This window comes from Canis lupus, chromosome X (genome assembly GCF_048164855.1).
Source record: "Canis lupus baileyi chromosome X, mCanLup2.hap1, whole genome shotgun sequence".
Classification (NCBI taxonomy): domain Eukaryota; kingdom Metazoa; phylum Chordata; class Mammalia; order Carnivora; family Canidae; genus Canis; species Canis lupus.
In genome coordinates this window covers 47,830,362-47,854,063 of record NC_132876.1, presented here as the reverse complement: position 1 = coordinate 47,854,063, position 23,702 = coordinate 47,830,362, and the positions used below count along the sequence as shown (strand labels likewise).

At 40.5% G+C, this 23,702-nt stretch overlaps 1 pseudogene; it reads right to left on the bottom strand.

The window, feature by feature from the left end:
• Window positions 1-265: 265 nt before the first annotated feature.
• LOC140628883 (U6 spliceosomal RNA) lies at window positions 266-365 on the bottom strand (annotated as a pseudogene).
• Between the last annotated feature and the right edge of the window lie 23,337 nt (window positions 366-23,702).

Genomic DNA, 23,702 nt, shown 5'->3' with positions numbered 1-23,702 from the left:
ACTAAGCCACCCAGGGATCCCTGTCAATTTCTTTAAAAAGACATTTTTAGAATTTATACTGGGATTGCACTGAATCTATATATCAGTTTGAGAGAATAGATATCTTAACAATCCTGAGTCTTATAAACCATGAAAATGGTGTATCCCTCTATTATTTAAGTCTTATTTAATTTCTCTGAGCAATGGTTTTTATATTTATTTATTTATTTATTTATTTATTTATTTATTTATTTATTTATTGGTTGTTGTTGTTGTTGTTGTTGTTTTTAATTTGGAGCGCTTCACGAATTTCCCCTTGCTCAGGGGCCATGCTAATCTTCTCTGTATCATTCCAATTTTAGTATATGTGCTGCTGAAGCGAACACCAATGTTTTGTAATGTTAAATGTACAGGCATTGCACATCCATGGACAGATTATTCCTAAGTATCTCATACTTCCTGTTATTCTTATAAACGGCAATATTTTAAAATAAAATCTTCATCTATTTTCTTTTTTAGGTTTTTGTTTAAATTCCAGTTGGTTAGCATGCAATGTAACCTTAGTTTTAGGTGTATAATATAGTGATTCAACACTTCCATACAACACCCAGTTTTCATCACATGTGCACTCCTTAATCCCTATCATCTATTTAACCCATCCCCTACCTACCTCCCTTCTGGTTGCCGTTTGTTCTGTATAATTAAGAGTATGTTTTTTTGGTTTGTGACTTTCTCATTTTCCTCCTTTACTCATTTGTTTTGTTTCTTAAATTCCACATATGAGTGAAATCATATGGTATCATGTATTTTATATTCGCTGGAGTGTCAGCAGTCAAATGTTCAACAGAAGCTGTTGAGGAATATTTTTGGTTGAAACTACAGGCTACTCTAGACTGGAAAACATACTTGATCCATAACATGCATTGCCTGTATTTCCTTGTTAGTTTTTATCCATTATTGGAAACCTTTTGAAACTAGGGAGAAAAATGTCCCAGAGACAATTTTATAGGTTACCATATCCAGAAAAATCCGTCACTAAAATAGTTACTAAGCTTTGAAATTTATGTGTGTGGCCAGAAATGAATCTGTTGAATTGTGGGAATTTTCTTCTTTACATGCCAGTGAATCCACGTCAATAAATTCCTGCGATCTTGGTGAGAGAGATTAGAGGATGGTGGAAGAGAGGGAGAGAGAAATAGAGCATGTATTTTTTTTAATTTTTATTTGTTTTTTTATGATAGTCACAGAGAGAGAGAGAGAGAGAGGCAGAGACACAGGAGGAGGGAGAAGCAGGCTCCATGCACCGGGAGCCCGACGTGGGATTCGATCCCGGGTCTCCAGGATCGCGCCCTGGGCCAAAGGCAGGCGCCAAACCGCTGCGCCACCCAGGGATCCCTAGAGCATGTATTTTTGTGAATATGTATTTATGTATGTGTATGTTGCTGAAGCTGCTAGAAATCTTTATTGTGGAGGATACTTGAGGTTAATTACTGTGTGCTATGTCAGTTCTATTTAATTTGTAACACATATTGGAACCTAATCAGGGTGAATATTGTATATTCTTCCCCACCTTTATTTACTTGGCCAGCATGGTTATCATGGTGACTCAGTGACTGGTAGTATTAGATGTGGTCTGAGTATCCATTTCTATTCTTGCCTGAGTCACTTGTTACTATGGTTTAAGTCAAATATTGCTTTCCCAATTTTGTCATTCCTTCTAGAATTATTAATTAACGTTTGAGTGCAGGGTCAAGCTTTCCCCTTTTCACCTCTCGATAATGAATTAATTATATAAGTAAGAAATTGTTTTCAATTATATAAGTATAATAGATTCCTATTTTTGCTCAGAGTTTATTACCATTATGTATTTTGATTGCAACTAGTCCCAGAATTGGCCAGAGTTTGCCTGTAAAGGTGATCTCTGTGTCCATTCAACACCTCCCTAAGATTTTTTTGAATGTGTATGTTCTTCTCTGAGCTTGACTATCCCCTCTCTGTAGAAAAGAAGTAATGTTGCCTACCTCAGAGTATTCCTTTGTGAATTTGAAAATAAAAAATAGCAACCAACAACGTATGACATTTAGTAGGCCCTCAGCAATGTTAGCTCCCCATTCCAGTGTTGCAACCTTCATTCTTTTGATTCCTCTAACATTAACATCATAGTATAACTACTGAAGAGAAAACTTGGATATGTACAGCAAGCAGGGATGAACCCACATTTTTGTGGTGTGAGAGCTTCAGTGTCACCACTGTGTGTGGGAGAGGGCTTTAGACTGGAGCTGGGGAAGAGGCATAGTGTCATTGCATGGCTTCCAGTGACCTGGGTGGTGCAAGACAAGTACATCCTCACCCCTGTCCACTGAATGTCATGTGCTCTTTTTCCCTTTTACTTTTCTCTCTATTCCATATACTGTGGGATTCCCTGCCTCTTCCTTGTGGAACATTAGAGGAGGTGTGGACTCTGAGCCCCAGAACAGGAGGTGATAAAGAGCCAAATGTGATGCCCAGTGTGCTAGATAATTTGGTGGAGCAAGAATGAAGATATCCCAAAACTGGGATACTTTGGGTAAGTCACTAGTCTTCCACCACCTTGTCTATATAACAGGATAACAGTACCAAACCTTTCCCACCACACAGGAACACTCTAGAGTTTAAGTGTAATTCCATGTGGGAAAACAATCTGTATTTATAAGTGGGAGGGAAGGACCAGTGCACTTTTTAAATAATTATATTACTATAGATACCCTAAATACCAAAGAACTCTGCATGGTAGCCATTAAATTAATGCTACATGGATGTCAACTGTTTAAGTCAGGACTTTTCCAAGTGTGGTCCATAGACCACCTCATCAACATTGTCAGGGTGTGCTTGTAAAACTGTAGACTCATAGGCCTACCATAGGTCTTCTGAATCAAAATCAGAGTAGTGGAGTGTAAGATGCCTACATTTTTTAAGTTTCTCCAGTTGGTTGAGATATTCATCCAAGTTTGAAAGCACTGCTGTAGATAAATCAAAGGTCTTAAGATTTTGAATCATTTAACATCTAATTTATTTGTTAATTTCTCTTGCTACTTGGCTTTAAATGTCTGTGTCTTCTTTGAAGTGTCAGGTAGCAGTCCCTTTACTTACATAATATTAAATCAATGATCTAAATGTGAGGCACTGAACTCAGCACTGCGGACATAGTACAGTAAATGACAAGTGGTATTGCCGGAGTTTCATTGTAGTTTGAAAAAACTGGCAATAAGCAGGTAAACACACCAATAAGTGGGGCAATTCCATATGGATGTGTGTGCTTTCATGAAAATGAACACATAAATAGAGTAGAAAATGAGGACAGAGATTATTATGGATGGGGTTGTCAGTGAAGCTCTTTCTGAAGTGCATTTGAGCTGAGTCCTGAATGACAAGAAGCCAGGATGTGGCACTAGGTATTCTAGAAGCTGATGATGAGCTTGAGTGGCTGGAGCCTGGCAGACAAAGTGCAGGTGGTAGGAGATTAGGTTGAAGGACACACAGTAGCCACATCATTTGGGCTGTAAGGAGATTGGAGTTGTACTGAGGGTGGATGGTTAAAATGTGATAGTGATTCATGTGCTCACAAGGTGACTCTCCCTCCATGAAGAGAATGGACTGGATAGGAGCAAGATGGCTGTGGAGATAACCATATGGAAAATCTTATAGAAGTCCAGAGGACAGACAAGGATGGATAGTCCCAGTGTTCAGGGGTCTGTGGTGGCCCTAGACAGGGTGTGTTGTAGGTAGGACAGGCAGGACCTGCAGTGGCTGTGGTGGGGGTATGTGAGGATCCTGGATGAGCCCTTAGGTTTTTGTTCAGCCATGTGCAGAAATGGTGGTGCTGTTTCCTGAGGTTGGTTGTTCCAAGTGCTTTTGGGACATTTTCAAGATAATTAGTCAGATATCCAACAGTGATTATAGTGAAAGTAATTTAAAACACCCATCAATGGATGAATAAGATTCAGTCATATGATTATTAAGCATTATTAAAGACACATGAAAACTTTTGTAAAACTATCAAAACTGTAAAAATCTGAACTTCTAGGTTTTTATTAAAAGTAGATCACTTTTTTGAGCTATTACAGTATGCTGAGTACTGTTTTAAGGATTTTCATATAATAAGTGAATTAATTCACAAAGCAACAATTCATGAGGTAGGGCTGATTGCTTTTTCGATTTTACAGAAGAGGGAACTGACTTATTGAGACAATTTTTCCTTTTTCAAGGTCACATAAAGTCAGCTATCCCAACATTTCTACAGTTACATTTTTAAGATAATGTGATTCCTAACCATCTTTTTAAAAGCCCAAACATGAGGGAATATTTTTTAAAGCTTGTTTCTTCTATGGTCATAATCTTAGTTTTACAGATGAAACAACTAAGTTATTGTAAGGTGAAGGTTTTTTTGGTGAAGAATACTTTTAGTATTCTAAGTCATATACTTTGGAACTGGTAGAACTCTAGGGGTTTGGATTCAGTCTCTCTCCAGAGCTCATACTCCTAACCAGTGTACTTAAGAAGAATAAAAATATATTTCTTGAACTATCTGAACACATGGTGGTTGATGTTAGACTAGCACCATATCACTTTGAGTAGAAACTATGCTTCGGTAGGCATTTTGCCAAATACAGAGGTATTTATTTAAGAAAAACAAAAATGTAGTAATTATAAAAACAGGAGGAAAAAGGTAGCAATCATCACAGTTACTATACTAAACTTGGCTGTTAAGATAATTCCTTGGAATTCCAGGGTAATTCTTTTCCCTATAAGGAACTTAAAGTACTTTTACAGATGGGAATCACATTGTTCTATGCCCTAGGCTTCATTGTTTGGGAGGCAGGGCTTTCAGACTATCTTTGGCCGGTGAGGCCAAATGAAGTATGGTGACTTACCCACAGTCATTAAGAGTTAGTAGACTAGGTCTGACACTGGGGCCAGGTCTGTCTTCTGTCTTGCACCCAGTTGCTTGTTCATCAGACGTAGCATTAACCTGTTCCTATGTTTAGTAAGACACTTTTCAAGGGCTCAGACAATGTATAATGCTCTGAGGTTACCTACCCCCCAGGTAATATAAGGAAGCAAAAGAAATGGAATATTGATTTTCTTATCCAGTCCCCAACTGTATTGGAAGATTAGAAGGAAAATTTCCTGGAATGATCCAATATGACCTCTTTTATATCTGACTCCTTTCAGTCAACATGTTATGTGTGAGATTTACATTATTGCTATCTATACTGGTAGATTATTCATTCTTACAGATTCATAGTATTATACTGTTTGGATATTTCACAATAAATGTATCCAGTATGGGGATTCGGGTATTTTCTAGTCTTTGTCTTATTATAAATTATGGTGCTGTGAATGTCATTCACCAAAAAATGTACATAATCTTTTGTCTAGAGAAATCCTTACATTTCTTTTGGGCCTGTAACTACCATTGACCTAAGAGTGGCATTTCTGAGTCATAAGGTATGTCTTTGTTCAGCTCAGTAAATACTGCCAATTCATTTTTCCAAGTGGTTCTTCTAATTTATATTTCCACCAGCAGTGGGTGAGAGTTCCAGTGCTCTGCCTCCTCTCCGACACTTGTTGTATTTTCCATCTTTTTATTTATTATTCTGGTGGGCATGTGGTAGTATCTTACCGTGGTTTTAATTTTACTTTCTGTTTTAATTATTCTTTAATTAAACTCTCTGTTGCATTGTCTCGCTTAATCTAAAGAATGTTTTTTCTTTTTATTTAAATTTTGATTTTATTTGCTGAAGGTCTATGGACCTTTGCTAGAATTTTCATTCTAGATTTTGCTAATTGTATCTGTATTATGTTGTACTTTATGTGCCTCTAATCCTTCCTATTTCCTATAAATTGGCTATTACAGTTAGAGGCTTGATCTAACTCAGTTTTTGGCAAGAGTACTTCAATGTGGTGGGTCACATACTTCCTATAGTGTTATACCAGGAGGTTCAATGTGTCTGATTGTCTCACCTATGTAGATATTGATCACTAGGTTTAGGTGTTGTTAGCTTGATCTATCCATTATAAAATTTCTCATATGCTTTTCACCTGAAGTTTTTGCAGCCTCTGAAGACCATTACTTAGATCTGCATTCCATTAAAAGTTTAAAAAATGATGATGATCTAATTTTGACAGATAAAAAATGGCTATTTTTGAAGATTTTGATAGGAAGAAATTGTTGTCCAAAAATTGTGGTTTGGGTGAACTCTTCCTCTTTTCTGTGGTCTGCTATCATTGGATAAAATAGAGATCCTCTTTTCCTTGAAGCCTTGGTAGGATTTGTTATACTTTTGGCTATAGTCCACACGTGAGTTTATATATGATTATCAATTTCTGACCATTTCAATTTCTTCTTGAATGGATTACCAAGGGGAACTTTCATGATATATGTATGATTCTCACTCTACTCTTGGAATTTAGAGCCTTCATTACAACCGTTTCCATGACATGAGCCTCCACTGCAATCACAATGTTAAGGAATTGAGAGGCTACTACTATAACTGGGTATATGGGCCACATGGAAAGCCATATATCTTCAGAAGTTTGCTTGGTCAGTATGAAATCAGAACAAAGGGTTTTTATTCACTTTGAGAATAAAGGAAGGTGCCTTGAAACACTTCATCCTGTATAGGGATAGCCTTGCTAAGGAAATACTTTCTTTGGGCACACATAGATAGGACTCCTTCCTAGGCAGCAGATATGCATTTCAGTCCTTGGCCTTGGTCACTATCTCATTCCAGTGTAGCTGGGTGGACAAATATGTCCAATCCTGGGGTTAATTAAGAAGAATCACCTTGCCTGCTGATCTAAACCACTCTCTTCAATATCAGCTTTATAAGGAATAGAGCTGATGTATTGCACTCCTTATTTTTTGTCATACTTTTGGTTGTTTCAGAGCTCATATGTGGAGAAGCAGTATATTTTGGGCACCCCTTAATTACTCAAGTATTTAGGAACAAGATCTTAGGAGTAGTAGAGGAGCTGATAAGACACAGACAAGGGGAGAAGAGTTATGAGCTCATTAAGACACAGAGGGACAGAGCAGAACATACGCTCTCTGAGCAGGATTAATACCATGAGTTTCAAACAAAGAGAGGGCCTGGGCTATGTGACCTCTGTTTCTTCTTCCATATTCACTAATAAGGTAACCAGGTAAGTTATTCCTGCAAAAGAGAAAGAACAAGGCTATAGAGGGGCTGGAAGTATATTGGTCATGAATGTCTCTCCATTTGTAAAAAATATCAGGAATGGTGGACAAGAGTTTCCTGGGATAAGCCAATGTATGGTTCAATTGACTAGGTTTTTGCCTAATAAATGATTATATTATTCTAGGCCTGCTTCCCTGAAATATCTCTAAGACTTCTTAAATGACATTTTTTGTCTATATCATTAATTTGCATTATAGATAGTATCCTAGTTTTCTGCTACAGATGGATAACTGTTTAGCATGGCCTTGATTTTGCATGCTAAGTGTCCAAGGCCTAGCTCATCTCCAAGAACCCTAGGATACTACCTGGGACTCTGTGTAATGACTCCCATCTTGCCTCTAAAACAAAGAAAAATCCTCACAACAGGGGCATTCTTGGTTCCATCAATGTGGGCAGAGTTCTACCAATTGCCCTGGTCTCACTTCAGTGCCTCTAATTACTATGCTTTCTCACGTGGTGGCCTGATATACCACGCTGTTCTGCTTTCAGTGAGAGTCCAGAGGGTGAATGAGTGTGCAGAGGCATTTCTGGTGTGGAAGACAAGCCTACTTGTTGTGGTCGCTATAGATATTTGAGGCCAATGTGGTGATTGTGAGACAGGTGTGTTTTGGCTAGGATTGCAGGATTCAGCCTTCAGGTGTTTGAGATTCAGCTGAGAGTGTGGGTCCCTGTGGTGGGGGCTGGTCCACCTTGGTGTGTGGGGAGACAAAAGGATACATATCCAAATCTCCTCTTTCCCCATGTAGGGCTTGGTGCCCTGGCTGTGTCATAGGTAAAACCATTGTGGTCTTGCCCAGCCCCAGTGGGTGTGGTCCTGCACCAGGGGTGTCCTAGAGCTGCTTTCCTTGAAAGGCAGGGGCAAGAGAAAGAAAGGTAACGACTCTCTCTGAGGCCCAGCTTCCTCCTCTGTACAGTGGGGGTAAGAATGCTTAACCACAGGATCACTGAGAACATTTAGTGATATACATGAATAAACCTATTGCCCAGTGGTTACTGCAGAATCATGAATGCCTGTATGAATTCAGGCCACTTCTTACTCCTTTTCAATTTTGCTTAAGGGATAGATGAAGAAAAGACGTTAAGGCCCTGGTGAGAAGCCCATTAAAACGTGTAGTTATTATGATCGCGAGCCAATTGTATCAATGTTGTTGATACAATTGATTAACCTAGTGCCTAGCATGATTCTGGGCACATAGTTACACCAGTAAAACAGTGATTACACATCAGTCACTGTGCAGCTCTTCTGGCCAGTAACTCATCTAATATCAGGTGCCTGAAGGAAGCAAGTTTTGAGGATCTGTGTCCTGATGGCTGCTGAAGCTTCTAGTCCAGATTCAAGGACAGTATTCCTTAAGAGAACCCCAACACTTTACTTCCCTGGGAGGATCTGATTCCTGGCTCAAGTAAGTTTATGGATCAGATAAAATCATGTTGTGGAATAACTCCTGTGAGGTTCACAAACTAGTCTAAACATAGAGAAGCTACTTTGATCTCATTATGAGAAAGAGGATTTGAGGATAGAATTTCATTCCATCAGCAGCTACAAGCCGTGTAGTAGCCCTGAGTCCCATTTTAGAGATGATTTATTTGACTGAAAGCAGTGAATTATCTAGATTGAGGAAGGATCTTTATATTTAATATGAATGTACAATAAATTTACATATATTTTTCTGATGATAAATTGATGTTGCAATAGGTAGTAATGATTATTTCTATTTAGTTATATGTAGTGTGGACCAATTTAATAAGATGGTGTATATCTGTTATTATGAAAAGAACATACTACTGAGACTTGTTCTCCTGATTTATTTAATTTCATGAGAGACTTAGAAAAATGAAAATGTATTTCAAATGTTTCTTTGGGATCTAATTGCCATCCAATATACTGTGCATATTTAAAGTATTGAAGCAAATGGTGGGTATTTGTCGTTTCTAATGGCTGAGGAATATTCCATTGAATACATAAACCACATCTTTATCCATTCATCTTCTGATGGACACCGAGGCTCCTTCCACAGTTTGGCTATTGTGGACATTGCTGCTATAAACATTGGGGTGCAGGTGTCCCGGCGTTTCATTGCATCTGTATCTTTGTGGTAAATCCCCAACAGTGCAATTGCTGGGTCATAGGGCAGGTCTATTTTTAACTCTTTGAGGAAACTCCACACAGTTTTCCAGAGTGGCTGCACCAGTTCACATACCACCAACAGTGGAAGAGGGTTCCCCTTTCTCCGCATCCTCTCCAACATTTGTGGTTTCCTGCCTTGGTAATTTTCCCCATTCTCACTGGTGTGAGGTGGTATCTCATTGTGATTTTTATTTGTATTTCCCTGATGTCAAGTGATGCAGAGCATTTCCTCATGTGCATGTTGGCCATGTCTATGTCTTCCTCTGTGAGATTTCTGTTCATGTCTTTTTTTTAATTTATTTTTTATTGGTGTTCAATTTACTAACATAAAGAATAACCCCCAGTGCCCGTCACCCATTCACTCCCACCCCCTGCCCTCCTCCCCTTCTACCACCCCTAGTTCGTTTCCCAGAGTTAGCAGTCTTTACGTTCTGTCTCCCTTTCTGATATTTCCCACACATTTCTTCTCTCTTCCCTTATATTCCCTTTCACTATTATTTATATTCCCCAAATGAATGAGAACATATAATGTTTGTCCTTCTCCGACTGACTTACTTCACTCAGCATAATACCCTCCAGTTCCATCCACATTGAAGCAAATGGTGGGTATTTGTCATTTCTAATAGCTGAGTAATATTCCATTGTATACATAAACCACATCTTCTTTATCCATTCATCTTTCGTTGGACACCGAGGCTCCTTCCACAGTTTGGCTATCGTGGCCATTGCTGCTAGAAACATCGGGGTGCAGGTGTCCCGGCGTTTCATTGCATTGCATTGTATCTTTGGGGTAAATCCCCAACAGTGCAATTGCTGGGTCGTAGGGCAGGTATATTTTTAACTGTTTGAGGAACCTCCACACAGTTTTCCAGAGTGGCTGCACCAGTTCACATTCCCACCAACAGTGTATGAGGGTTCCCTTTTCTCCGCATCCTCTCCAACATTTGTTGTTTCCTGCCTTGTTAATTTTCCCCATTCTCACTGGTGTGAGGTGGTATCTCATTGTGGTTTTGATTTGTATTTCCCTGATGGCAAGTGATGCAGAGCATTTTCTCATATGCATGTTGGCCATGTCTATGTCTTCCTCTGTGAGATTTCTGTTCATGTCTTTTGCCCATTTCATGATTGGATTGTTTGTTTCTTTGGTGTTGAGTTGAATAAGTTCTTAATAGATCTTGGAAACTAGCCCTTTATCTGATAGGTCATTTGCAAATATCTTCTCCCATTCTGTAGGTTGTCTTTGAGTTTTGTTGACTGTATCATTTGCTATGCAAAAGCTTCTTATCTTGATGAAGTCTCAATAGTTCATTTTTGCTTTTGTTTCTTTTGCCTTCGTGGATGTATCTTGCAAGAAGTTAATATGGCCGAGTTCAAAAAGGGTGTTGCCTGTGTTCTTCTCTAGGATTTTGATGGAATCTTGTCTCACATTTAGATCCCTCATCCATTTTGAGTTTATCTTTGTGTATGGTGAAAGAGAGTGGTCTAGTTTCATTCTTCTGCATGTGGATGTCCAATTTTCCCAGCACCATTTATTGAAGAGACTGTCTTTCTTCCAATGGATAGTCTTTCCTCCTTTATCGAATATTAGTTGCCCATAAAGTTCATGGTCCACTTCTGGATTCTCTATTCTGTTCCACTGATCTATGTGTCTGTTTTTGTGCCAGTACCACACTGTCTTGATGACCACAGCTTTGTAGTACAACCTAAAATCTGGCATTGTGATGCCCCCAGGTATGGTTTTCTTTTTTAAAATTCACTTGGCTATTCCAGGTCTTTTCTGATTCGACACAAATCTTAAAATAATTTGTTCTAACTCTCTGAAGAAAGTCCATGGTATTTTGATAGGGATTGCATTAAACGTGTATATTGCCCTGGGTAACATTGACATTTTCACAATATTAATTCTTCCAATCCATGAGCATGGAATATTTTTCCATCTCTTTGTGTCTTCCTCAATTTCTTTCAGAAGTGTTCTATAGTTTTGAGGGTATAGATCCCTCACCTCTTTGGTTAGGTAGATTCCTAGGTATCTTATGCTTTTGGGTGCAATTGTAAATGGGATTGACTCCTTAATTTCTCTTTCTTCAGTCTCATTGTTAGTGTATAGAAATGCCACTGACTTCTGGGCATTGATTTTGTATCCTGCCACGCTGCCGAATTGCTGTATGAGTTCTAGCAATCTTGGGGTGGAGACTTTAGGGTTTTCTATGTAGAGTATCATGTCATCAGCGAAGAGGGAGGGTTTGACTTCTTCTTTGCCAATTTGAATGCCTTTAATGTCTTCTTGTTGTCTGATTGCTGAAGCTAGGACTTCCAGTACTATGTTGAATAGCAGTGGTGAGAGTGGGCATCCCTGTCTTGTTCCTGATCTTAGGGGAAAGGCTCCCAGTGCTTCCCCATTGAGAATGATATTTGCTGTGGGCTTTTCATAGATGGCTTTTAAGAGGTCGAGGAATGTTCCCTCTATCCCTACACTCTGAAGAGTTTTGATCAGGAATGGATGCTGTATTTTGTCAAATGCTTTCTCTGCATCCAATGAGAGGATCATATGGTTCTTGGTTTTTCTCTAGCTGATATGATGAATCACATTGATTGTTTTACGGGTGTTGAACCAGCCTTGTGACCCAGGGATAAATCCTACTTGGTCATGGTGAATAATTTTCTTAATGTACTGTTGGATCCTATTGGCCAGTATCTTGTTGAGAATTTTTGCATCCATGTTCATCAGGGATATTGGTTTGTAATTCTCCTTTTTGGTGGGGTCTTTGTCTGGTTTTGGAATTAAGGTGATGCTGGCTTCATAGAACGAATTTGGAAGTACTCCATCTCTTTCTATCTTTCCAAACAGCTTTAGGAGAATAGGTATGGTTTCTTCTTTAAACGTTTGATAAAATTCCCCTGGGAAGCCATCTGGCCCTGGACTCTTTTGTCTTGGGAGGTTTTTGATGACTGCTTCAATTTCCTCCCTGGTTATTGGCCTGTTCAGGTTTTCTATTTCCTCCTGTTCCAGTTTTGGTAGTTTGTGGCTTTCCAGGAATGCGTCCATTTCTTCTAGATTGCCTAATTTATAGGCGTATAGCTGTTCATAATATGTTTTTAAAATCGTTTGTATTTCCTTGGTGTTGGTAGTGACCTCTCCTTTCTCATTCATGATTTTATTAATTTGAGTCTTCTCTCTCTTCTTTTTAATAAGGCTGGCTAATGGTTTATCTATCTTATTAATTCTTTCAAAGAACCAACTCCTGGTTCTGTTGATCTGTTCCACAGTTCTTCTGGTCTCGATTTCGTTGAGTTCTGCTCGAATCTTTATTAACTCCCTTCTTCTCTTGGATGTAGGATCTATTTGCTGTTTTTTCTCTAGCTCTTTTATGTGTAAGGTTAGCTTTTGTATTTGAGTTCTTTCCTGTTTTTGAATGGATGCTTGTATTGCAATGTATTTCCCCCTTAGGACTGCTTTTGCTGCCTCCGAAAGATTTTGAACAGTTGTATCTTCATTCTCATTAGTTTCCATGAATCTTTTTTAATTCTTCCTTAATTTCCTGGTTGACCCTTTTATCTTTTAGCAGGATGGTCCTTAACCTCCACGTGTTTGAGGTCCTTCCAAACTTCTTGTTGTGATTTAGTTCTAATTTCAAGGCATTATGGTCTGAGAATATGCAGGGGACAATCCCAATCTTTTGGTATCGGTTCAGACCCGATTTGTGACCCAATATGTGGTCTATTCTGGAGAAAGTTCCATGTGCGCTTGAGAAGAATGTGTATTCAGTTGAGTTTGGATGTAAAGTTCTGTAGATATCTGTGAAATCCATCTGGTCCAGTGTATCATTTAAAGCTCTAGTTTCTTTGGAGATGTTGTGCTTAGAAGACCTATTGAGTATAGAAAGAGCTAGATTGAAGTCACCAAGTATAAGTGTATTATTATCTAAGTATTTCTTCACTTTGGTTAATAATTGATTTATATATTTGGCTGCTCCCACATTCGGGGCATATATATTGAGGATTGTTAAGTCCTCTTGTTGAATAGATGCTTTAACTATGATATAGTGTCCCTCTTCATCTCTCACTACAGTCTTTGGGGTAAATTTTAGTTTATCTGATATAAGGATGGCTACCCCTGCTTTCTTTTGAGGACCATTCGAATGGCAAATGGTTCTCCACCTTTTATTTTCAGGCTGTAGGTGTCCTTCTGTCTAAAATGAGTCTCTTGTAGACAGCAAATAGATGGGTCCTGCTTTTTTATCCAGTCTGAAACCCTGCGCCTTTTGATGGGGTCATTAAGCCCGTTCACATTCAGAGTTACTATTGAGAGATATGAGTTTAGTGTCATCATGATATCTATTCAGTCCTTGTTTTTGTGGAATGTTCCACTGAACTTCTTCTTAAAGGGGAATTTTAAGAGTCCCCCTTAAAATTTCTTGCAGAGCTGGTTTGGAGGTCACATATTCTTTTAGTTGCTGCCTGTCTTGGAAGCTCTTTATCTCTTCTTCCATTTTGAATGAAAGCCTTGCTGGATAAAGTCTTCTTGGTTGCATGTTCTTCTCATTTAGGACCCTGAATATATCCTGCCAGCCCTTTCTGGCCTGCCAGGTCTCTGTGGAGAGGTCTGCTGTTACTCTAATACTCCTCCCCATAAAAGTCAGGGATTTCTTGTCTCTTGCTGCTTTAAGGATCTTCTCTTTATCTTTGGAATTTGCAAGCTTCACTATTAAATGTCGAGGTGTTGAACGGTTTTTATTGATTTTAGGGGGGGATCTCTCTATTTCCTGGATCTGAATGCCTGTTTCCCTTCCCAGATTAGGAAAGTTTTCAGCTAGAATTTGTTCAAATACATATTCTGGCCCTCTGTCCCTTTCGGCGCCCTCGGGAACCCCAATTAAACGTAGGTTTTTCTTTCTCAGGCTGTCGTTTATTTCCCTTAATCTATCTTCATGGTCTTTTAATTGTTTGTCTCTTTTTCCTCAGTTTCCTTCTTTGCTATCAACTTGTCTTCTATGTCACTCACTCGTTCTTCCACCTCGTTAACCCTCGTCGTTAGGACTTCTAGTTTGGATTGCATCTCATTCAATTGATTTTTAATTTCTGCCTGATTAGCTCTAAATTCTGCAGTCACGAAGTCTCTTGAGTCCTTTATGCTTTTTTCTAGAGCCACCAGTAGCTGTATAATAGTGCTTCTGAATTGGCTTTCTGACATTGAATTGTAATCCAGATTTTGTAACTCTGTGGGAGAGAGGACTGTTTCTGATTTTTTCTTTTGAGGTGAGGTTTTCCTTCTAGTCATTTTGCTCAGTGCAGAGTGGCCAAAAGCAAGTTGTATTGGGAAAAAGAGAAAAAGAGAGGAGAGAAAGAAGGAAAGAAAAGAGAAAGAGAAAAAAAACGAAGAAAAAAAACGAAAAAAAAAAAGAAGAAAAAGAGAAAGAAAAAAAAAGGAGAAAAAAAAGGGGGTGGGGGAAGGAAACAAATCAAAAAGCAAAACAAAACAAAACAAAACAAACAAACAAACAAAAAAAAGAACCACGGGGGAGTATCTTCTGATTCTGTGTACTTTAAGTCCCTTGGCTTCTCCTGGAAGTTGTCCGTCTAGCTGGTGTTCTGGGGGAGGGGCCTGTTGTGCTGATTTTCAGGTGTTAGCAGTTGCGGGAGCTGCTGTGCCCCCTGCCTGGTGTAGGGCTCAGTGGGGGTTGTTTACCCCGTGAGGCCGCAGGAGGAACAGCCCCAGTGGCAGGGCAGCTCTGGAAACCTGGATTCAGCTCCGGCAGGAACTCCCGGAGCTCTCCGCCTGCAGGGCCTGGAGGCTCCGGGGAGGGGCCGCTGATCTGCTCAGCTCGGGGCAGGAGCGTCCTTGCTGTCCTGGGCCCTCCCGGCCTCTGCCTGTCCCGGGGGAGGCCGGATCCTGGGCTGTGTCCCGGCGCTCTGTGCTCCGGAGCCTGCGCTGTTGGATTCGCGCTCCCGGGCTGCGCAACCGCCTCCGCGGAGCTGCCGCCCGAGCCCCTCCAAGCTGCTCCTGGAACCGTGCAGGACCCTCCGCACGGAGCCTCTTCCTCTGCCCGAGCCCCTCCGAGCTGCTCCCGGGGCCGCGCAGCCCCCTCCCCGGAGCCGACGCCCGAGCCCCTCCAGCTGCTCCGGGTCCCGCCGGGTCCCGCCGTGCGCGCTGCAGCCCTTAGGGAGCTCGGCGCACTCTCCTGGGCACGCAGTTGCTCTGTTACTGTCCCGGGGAGCCCGAGGGCACCCCCGCCCTCCTGGGTCCTGCTCCAACTCCCTGCGAGCCCCTTTCCGCCCGGGAAGGTCGGTGCAGCTCCTGTGTCTCCGGGACAGGGCTCTCCTGTCCTGGGGACACTCGCCCCGGCCTCAGCCCGGCTCCTCGCGGGGCCCCTCCCCCTTGGAGGCCTTTGTTTCTTTACTTCTTTTTCCCCGTCTTCCTACCTTGATAGATGCGCGAACTCTTCTCACTGTAGCATTCCAGCTGGTCTCTCTTTAAATCTCAGGCCGAATTGATAGATTTTCAGGATAATTTGAAGGTTTTCTAGGTAATTTAGTGGAGACAGGTGATTTGGAGACCCTACTCTTCCGCCATCTTGCTCCTACCCCTCTGTTCATGTCTTTTGCCCATTTCATGATTGGATTGTTTGTTTCTTTGGTGTAGAGTTGAATAAGTTCTTTATATATCTTGGAAATTAGCCCTTGATCTGATACGTCATTTTCAAATATCTTCTATTCTGTAGGTTGTCTTTTAGTTTTGTTGACTGTATCCTTTGCTGGGCAAAAGCTTCTTATCTTGATGAAGTCCCAATAGTTAATTTTTGCTTTTGTTTCTTTTGCCTTCGTGGATATATCTTGCAAGAAGTTACTGTGGCCAAGTTCAAAAAGGGTGTTGCCTCTGTTCTCCTCTAGGATTTTGATGGAATCTTGTCAAACATTTAGATCCCTCATCCATTTTGAGTTTATCTTTGTGTATGGTGAAAGAGAGTGGTCTAGTTTCATTCTTCTGCATGTGGATGTCCAATTTTCCCAGCACCATTTATTGAAGAGACTGTATTTCTTCCAATAGATAGTCTTTCCTCCTTTATAAATATTAGTTGACCATAAAGTACAGGGTCCACTTCTGGGTTCTCTATTCTGTTCCACTGATCTATGTGTCTGTTTTTGTGCCAGTACCACACTGTCTTGATGACCACAGCTTTGTAGTACAACCTGAAATCTGGCATTGTGATGCCCCCAGATATGGTTTTCTTTTTTAACATTCCCCTGGCTATTCGGGGTCTTTTCTGATTCCACACAAATCTTAAAATTATTTGTTCTAACTCTCTGAAGAAAGTCCATGGTATTTTGATAGGGATTGCATTAAACGTGTAAATTGCCCTGGGTAACATTGACATTTCCACAATATTAATTCTGCCAATCCATGAGCATGGAATATTTTTCCATCTCTTTGTGTCTTCCTCAATTTCTTTCAGGAGTGTCCTATACTTTTTAGGGTATAGATCCTTTACCTCTTTGGTTAGGTTGATTCCTAGGTATCTTATGCTTTTGGGTGCAATTGTAAATGGGATTGACTCCTTAATTTCTCTTTCTTCAGTCTCATTGTTAGTGTATAGAAATGCCACTGATTTCTGGGCATTGATTTTGTATCCTGCCATGCTACCAAATTGCTGTATGAGTTCTAGCAATCATGGGGTGCAGGCTTTTGGGTTTTCTATGTAGAGTATCATGTCATTGGCGAAGAGGGAGAGTTTGACTTCTTCTTTGCCAATTTGAATGCCTTTAATGTCTTTTTGCTGTCTGATTGCTGAGGCTAGGATTTCCAGTACTTTGTTGAATAGCAGTGGTGAGAGTGGACATCCCTGTCTTGTTCCTGATCTTAGGGGAAAGGCTCCCAGTGCTTCCCCATTGAGAATGATATTTGCTGTGGGCTTTTCGTAGATGACTTTTAAGATGTTGAGGAATGTTCCCTCTATCCCTACACTCTGAAGAGTTTTGATCAGGAATGGATGCTGTATTTTGTCAAATGCTTTCTCTGCATCTAATGAGAGGATCATATGGTTCTTGGTTTTTCTCTTGCTGTTATGATGAATCACATTGATTGTTTTACGAGTGTTGAACCAGCCTTGTGTCCCGGGGATAAATCCTACTTGGTCATGGTGAATAATTTTCTTAATGTACTCTCGGATCCTCTTGGCTAGTATCTTGTTGAGAATTTTTGCATCCATGTTCATCAGGGATATTGGTCTGTAATTCTCCTTTTTGGTGGGGTCTTTGTCTGGTTTTGGAATTAAGGTGATGCTGGCCTCATAGAACGAATTTGGAAGTACTCCATCTCTTTCTATCTTTCCAAACAGCTTTAGGAGAATAGGTATGGTTTCTTCTTTAAAAGTTTGACAGGATCCCCCTGGGAAGCCATCTGGCCCTGGACTTTGTGTCTTGGGAGGTTTTTGATGACTGCTTCAATTTCCTCCCTGGTTATTGGCCTGTTCAGGTTTTCTATTTCCTCCTGTTCCAGTTTTGGTAGTTTGTGGCTTTCCAGGAATGCGTCCATTTCTTCTAGATTGCCTAATTTATTGGCGTATAGCTGTTCATAATATGTTTTTAAAATCGTTTGTATTTCTTTGGTGTTGGTAGTGACCTCTCCCTTCTCATTCATGATTTTATTAAGTCTTCTCTCTCTTCTTTTTAATAAGGTTGGCGAATGGCTTATCTATCTTCTTAATTCTTTCAAAGAACCAACTCCTGGTTTTGTTGATCTGTTCTACAGTTCTTCTGGTCTCGATTTCATTGAGTTCTGCTCGAATCTTTATTAACTCTCTTCTTCTGCTGGGTGTAGGATCTATTTGCTGGTTTTTCTCTAGCTCCTTTAGGTGTAAGGTTAGCTTTTGTATTTGAGTTATTTCCAGTTTTTGAATGGATGCTTGTATTGCAATGTGTTTCCCCCTCAGGACTGCTTTTGCTGCATCCCAAAGATTTTGAACGGTTGTATCTTCATTCTCATTAGTTTCCATGAATCTTTTTAATTCTTCCTTAATTTCCTGGTTGACCCTTTCATCTTTTAGCAGGATGGTTCTTAACCTCCACGTGTTTGAGGTCCTTCCAAACTTCTTGTTGTGATTTAATTCTCATTTCAAGGCATTATGGTCTGAGAATATGCAGGGGACAATCCCAATCTTTTGGTGTCGGTTCAGACCCGATTTGTGACCCAGTATGTGGTCTATTCTGGAGAAAGTTCCATGTGCACTTGAGAAGAATGTGTATTCAGTTGAGTTTGGATGTAAAGTTCTGTAGATATCTGTGAAATCCATCTAGTCCAGTGTATCTTTTAAAGCTCTCATTTCTTTGGAGATGTGCTTAGAAGACCTATCAAGTATAGAAAGAGCTAGATTGAAGTCACCAAGTATAAGTGTATTATTCCCTAAGTATTTCTTCACTTTGGTTATTAATTGGTTTAAATATTTGGCAGCTCTCACATTCGGGGCATATATATTGAGGATTGTTAAGTCCTCTTGTTGGATAGATCCTTTAAGTATGAGATAGTGTCCCTCTTCATCTCTCACTACAGTCTTCGAGGTAAATTTTAGTTTATCTGATATAAGGATGGCTACCCCTGCCTTCTTCTGAGGACCATTTGAATGGTAAATGGTTCTCCAACCTTTTATTTTCAGGCTGTTGGTGTCCTTCTGTCTAAAATGAGTCTCTTATAGACAGCTAATAGATGGGTCCTGCTTTTTTTATCCAGTCTGATACCCTGTGCCTTTTGATGGGGTCATTAAGCCCGTTCACTTTCAGAGTTACTGTTGAAAGGTATAAGTTTAGTGTCATCATGATATCTATTCAGTCCTTGTTTTTGTGGATTGTTCCACTGAACTTCTTCTTAAAGGGGAATTTTAAGAGTCCCCCTTAAAATTTCTTGCAGATCTGGTTTGGAGGTCACATATTCTTTTAGTTGCTGCCTGTCTTGGAAGCTCTTTATCTCTCCTTCCATTTTGAATGAGAGCCTTGCTGGATAAAGTATTCTTGGTTGCATGTTCTTCTCATTTAGGACCCTGAATATATCCTGCCAGCCCTTTCTGGCCTGTCAGGTCTCTGTGGAGAGGTCTTCTGTTACTCTAATACTTTTCCCCATAAAAGTCAGGGATTTCTTGTCTCTTGCTGCTTTAAGGATCTTCTCAATATCTTTGGAATTTGCAAGCTTCACTATTAAATGTCGAGGTGTTCAATGGTTTTTATTGATTTTAGGGGGGGATCTCTCTATTTCCTAGATCTGAATGCCTGCTTCCCTTCCCAGATTAGGAAAGTTTTCAGCTAGGATTTGTTCAAATACATATTCTGGCCCTTTGTCCCTTTCGGCGCCCTCGGGAACCCCAATTAAACGTAGGTTTTTCTTCCTCAGGCTGTCGTTTATTTCCCTTAATCTATCTTCATGGTCTTTTAATTGTTTGTCTCTTTTTTCCTCAGTTTCCCTCTTTGCCATCAACTTGTCTTCTATGTCACTCACTCATTCTTCCAGCTCGTTAACCCTGTCTTTAGGACTTCTAGTTTGGATTGCATTTCATTTCATTGATTTTTAATTTCTGCCTGATTGGATCTAAATTCTGCAGTCATGAAGTCTCTTGAGTCCTTTATGCTTTTTGTAGAGCCACCAGTAGCTGTATAATAATGCTTATGAATTGGCTTTCTGACATTGAATTGTAATCCAGATTTTGTAACTCTGTGGGAGAGAGGACTGTTTCTGATTCTTTCTTTTGAGGTGAGGTTTTCCTTCTAGTCGTTTTGCTCAGGGCAGGGTGGCCAAAAACAAGTTGTATTGGGAAAAGGAGAAAAGGAGAGGAGAGAAAGGACAGAAAAGAGAAAAAGAAAAAAGGAAGGAAAAAGAAGAGAAGAAAAAGAGAAAGAAAAAGAAAGAAAGGGAAAAAAGGGTAGGGCAAGTAAACAAATCAGAAAGAAAAAAAAAAAAAAAACAAAAAACAAAAAACCATGGGGGACTATCTTCTGATTCTGTATACTTTAAGTCCCTTGACTTCCCCTTGGAACTTGTCCGTCTAGCTGGTCTTCTCGGGGAGGGGCCTGTTGTGCTGATTTTCTGGTGTTAGCACTTGGGGGAGCTGCTCTGCCCTCTGCCTGGTGCAGGGCTCAGTGGGGGTTGTTTACCCCGTGAGGCCCCAGAAGGAACAACTACAGTGGCGGTGGCCAGCTCTAGAGCCCTGGATTCAGTTCCCGCTGTAACTCCGGAGCTCTCTATCTGCAGGGCCTGGAGGCTCCGGGGGCGGGGCCGCTGATCTGCTCAGCTCGGGGCAGGAGCGTCCTTGCTGTCCTGTGCCCTCCCAGCCTCTGCCTGTCCCGGGGGGAGGCCGGATCCTGGGCTGTGTCCCAGCGCCCTGTGCTCCTGGTCTGCGCTGTTGGATTTGCGCTCCCAGCCGGGCAGCCCCCTCCGCGGAGCCGCCGCCCGAGCCCCGCCGAGCTGCTCCCGGATCCCGACGTGCGCTGCAGCCCTTTAGGGAGCTCCGCGCACTCTCCCCGGGGCGCAGGTGTCTGTTAGTGTCCCAGGGAGCCTGAGGGCTTCCCCGCCCTCCTGGGTCCTGCTCTAACTCCCTGCGGGCGCCTTTCTGCCGGGGAAGATTGGTGAATCTCCTGCTTCTCTGGGACGGGGCTCTCCTGTCCTGGGGACACTCGCCCCAGCCTTAGCCAGGCTCCTTGTGGGGCCCCTCCCCCTTGGATGCCTTTTGTTTCTTTATTTCTTTTTCCCCGTCTTCCTACCTTGATAGAAGCGCGAACTCTTCTCACTGTAGCATTCCAGCTGCTCTCTCTTTAAATCTCAGGCCGAATTCGTATATTTTCAGGATGATTTGAAGGTTATCTAGGTAATTTGGTGGGGACAGGTGATTTGGAGACCCTACTCTTCCGCCATCTTGCCCCTCCCCGCTCTCATTGTAGTTTTGATTTGCATTTCTCTGAGGATGAGAGATGTTGAACATCTTTTCATGTGTCTGTAGGCTATCTGTATGTCTTCTTCGAAGAAATGTCTTTGCATGTCTTCTCCCCATTTTTTTATTGGATTACTTGGGTTTTGGGTGTTGAGTTGTAGGACTTCTTTATAGATTTTAGATACTGTTTATTGGACTCATCATTAAGAAATATCTTTTAGTTTTATTATTTCCTTCACTTGAAGAACTTTTTATTTTGATGTAATCTCAGTAGTTTATTCTTTGTTTTGTTTCCCTTAACTCAGGAGACATATCTAGAAAAATGTTGCTTTGTCCAATGTCAGAGATATTACTTCCTGAGCTCTCTTCTTGGATTTTTATGGTTTCAATTTTCACACTTGGATACTTAAACCATTTTGGGTTTATTTTTGTGTATAGTGTGAGAAAGTGGTCCAATATCATTCATTTCTTTATAGTTGACCAATTTTCATAGCTCCATTTGTTGAAGAGATTTTTTTCCAATTGCATATTCTTTACAGCTTTTTTCAAAGATTAATTGATCATATGGCAGTGGGTTTGTTTCAAGGTTTTCAGTACTGTTCTATTGATCTATGTGTCTATTTTTGTGCCAGTGCCACATTATTCTGGTTCCTGCAGCTTTGTGGTATAACTTGGAAGTCTGAAATTGTGAGACAACAGCTTTTTTCTTTTTAAGATTGCTTTGGCTATTTGGGGTCTTTTGTGGTTCTGTACACATTTTAGGATTTTTTTGTTCTTGTTCTGTTAAAAATGCTGTTGGTATTTTGATAGGGATTGCATTAAATGTGTAGATTGCCTTGGGTAGTTTAGATAATTTAACAATATTTGTTCTTCCAATTGATGAGCATGGAATATCTTTCCAGGTTTTTTTTGTGTGTGTGTGTGTGTGTGTGTGTGTGATCTTGAATTTCTTTCATCAATGTTTTATAGTTTACAGAGTACAGGTCTTTCAACTTCTTGGTTAAATTTGTTCCTGGGTATTTTATTCATTTGTGCAATTGTAAATGGGATTGCTTTCTTAGTTTCTCTTTCTGTTATTTCATTATTAGTGTATAGACGTGCAACAGATTCCTCTATATTTATTTTGTACCCTATGACCTTATTGAATTCATTCATCAGTTTTAAGTTTTTTGATGCTATCTTTTGAGTTTTCTATATACAGTATCATGTCATCTGCAAATAGTGAAAGTTTTGCTTCTTCCTTACCAATGTGGATGCCTTATAACTTTTTCTTGTCTGATTGCTGGGGCTAGAACTTTCACTATTATTCTGAATAAAAGTGGTGAGTGTGGACATTCTTCTATTATTCCCAATCATAGGGGGGAAGCTCTCAGGATTTGCCCATTGAGAATAATGTTTGCTGTGAGTTTTTCATTTATGGCCTTTATTATATTGAAGTATGTTCCCTCTAAACCTACTTTGTTGAGGATTTTTATAATGATTGGATATTATCCTTTGTCAAATGCTTGCTTATTCTGCATCCATTGACATGATCATATGGTTTTTATCCTTTCTTTTTTTGATGTGATGTACCACATTGATTGATTTTTGAATATCTAACCACCTTTGCATTACAGGAATAAATCCTAATTGATTGGTTTCTCACTGAATTTTAAGAGATTTTCTATATTCTGGATAAAAGGCATTAGACAGATATATGATTTTCAAACATTTTCTCAGTCATTGGCATCATTTTTTGGGGGGTATTTCTTTATTGGAGTTCAAATTGCCAACATATAGATTAACACCCAGTGCTCATCTGCCAAGTGCCCCCCTCTGTGCCCATAACCCAGTCACCCCCATCCCCCGCCCACCCCCCTTTCAACCACTCCTTGTTTGTTTCCCAGAGCTAGGAGTCTCTCATGTTCTGTCACCCTCTCTGATATTTCCCACTCATTTTCCTCCTTTCCCTTTATTCCCTTTCAACTATTTTTTTATATTCCCCAAGTGAATGAGACCATGTAATGTTTGTCCTTCTCCAATTGACTTATTTCACTCAGCATAATACCCTCTAGTTCTATCCACATTGAAGCAAATGGTGGGTATTTGTCCTTTCTAATGGCTAATATTCCGTTGTATACATATACCACATCTTCTTTATCCATTCATCTTTCGATGGACACCGAGGCTCCTTCCACAGTTTGGCTATTGTGGACATTGTTCCTATAAACATCAGGGTGCAGGTATCCCGGCGTTTCACTGCATCTGTATCAATTTGCCCAAGCAGGGCAATTGCTGGGTCATAGGGCACATCTATTTTTAACTCTTTGAGGAATCTCCACACAGTTTTCCAGAGTGGCTGCACGAGTTCACATTCCCACCAACAATGCAAGAGGGTGCCTCTTTCTCCACATCCTCTCCAACATTTGTTGTTTCCTATCTTGTTCATTTTCCCCATTCTCACTGGTG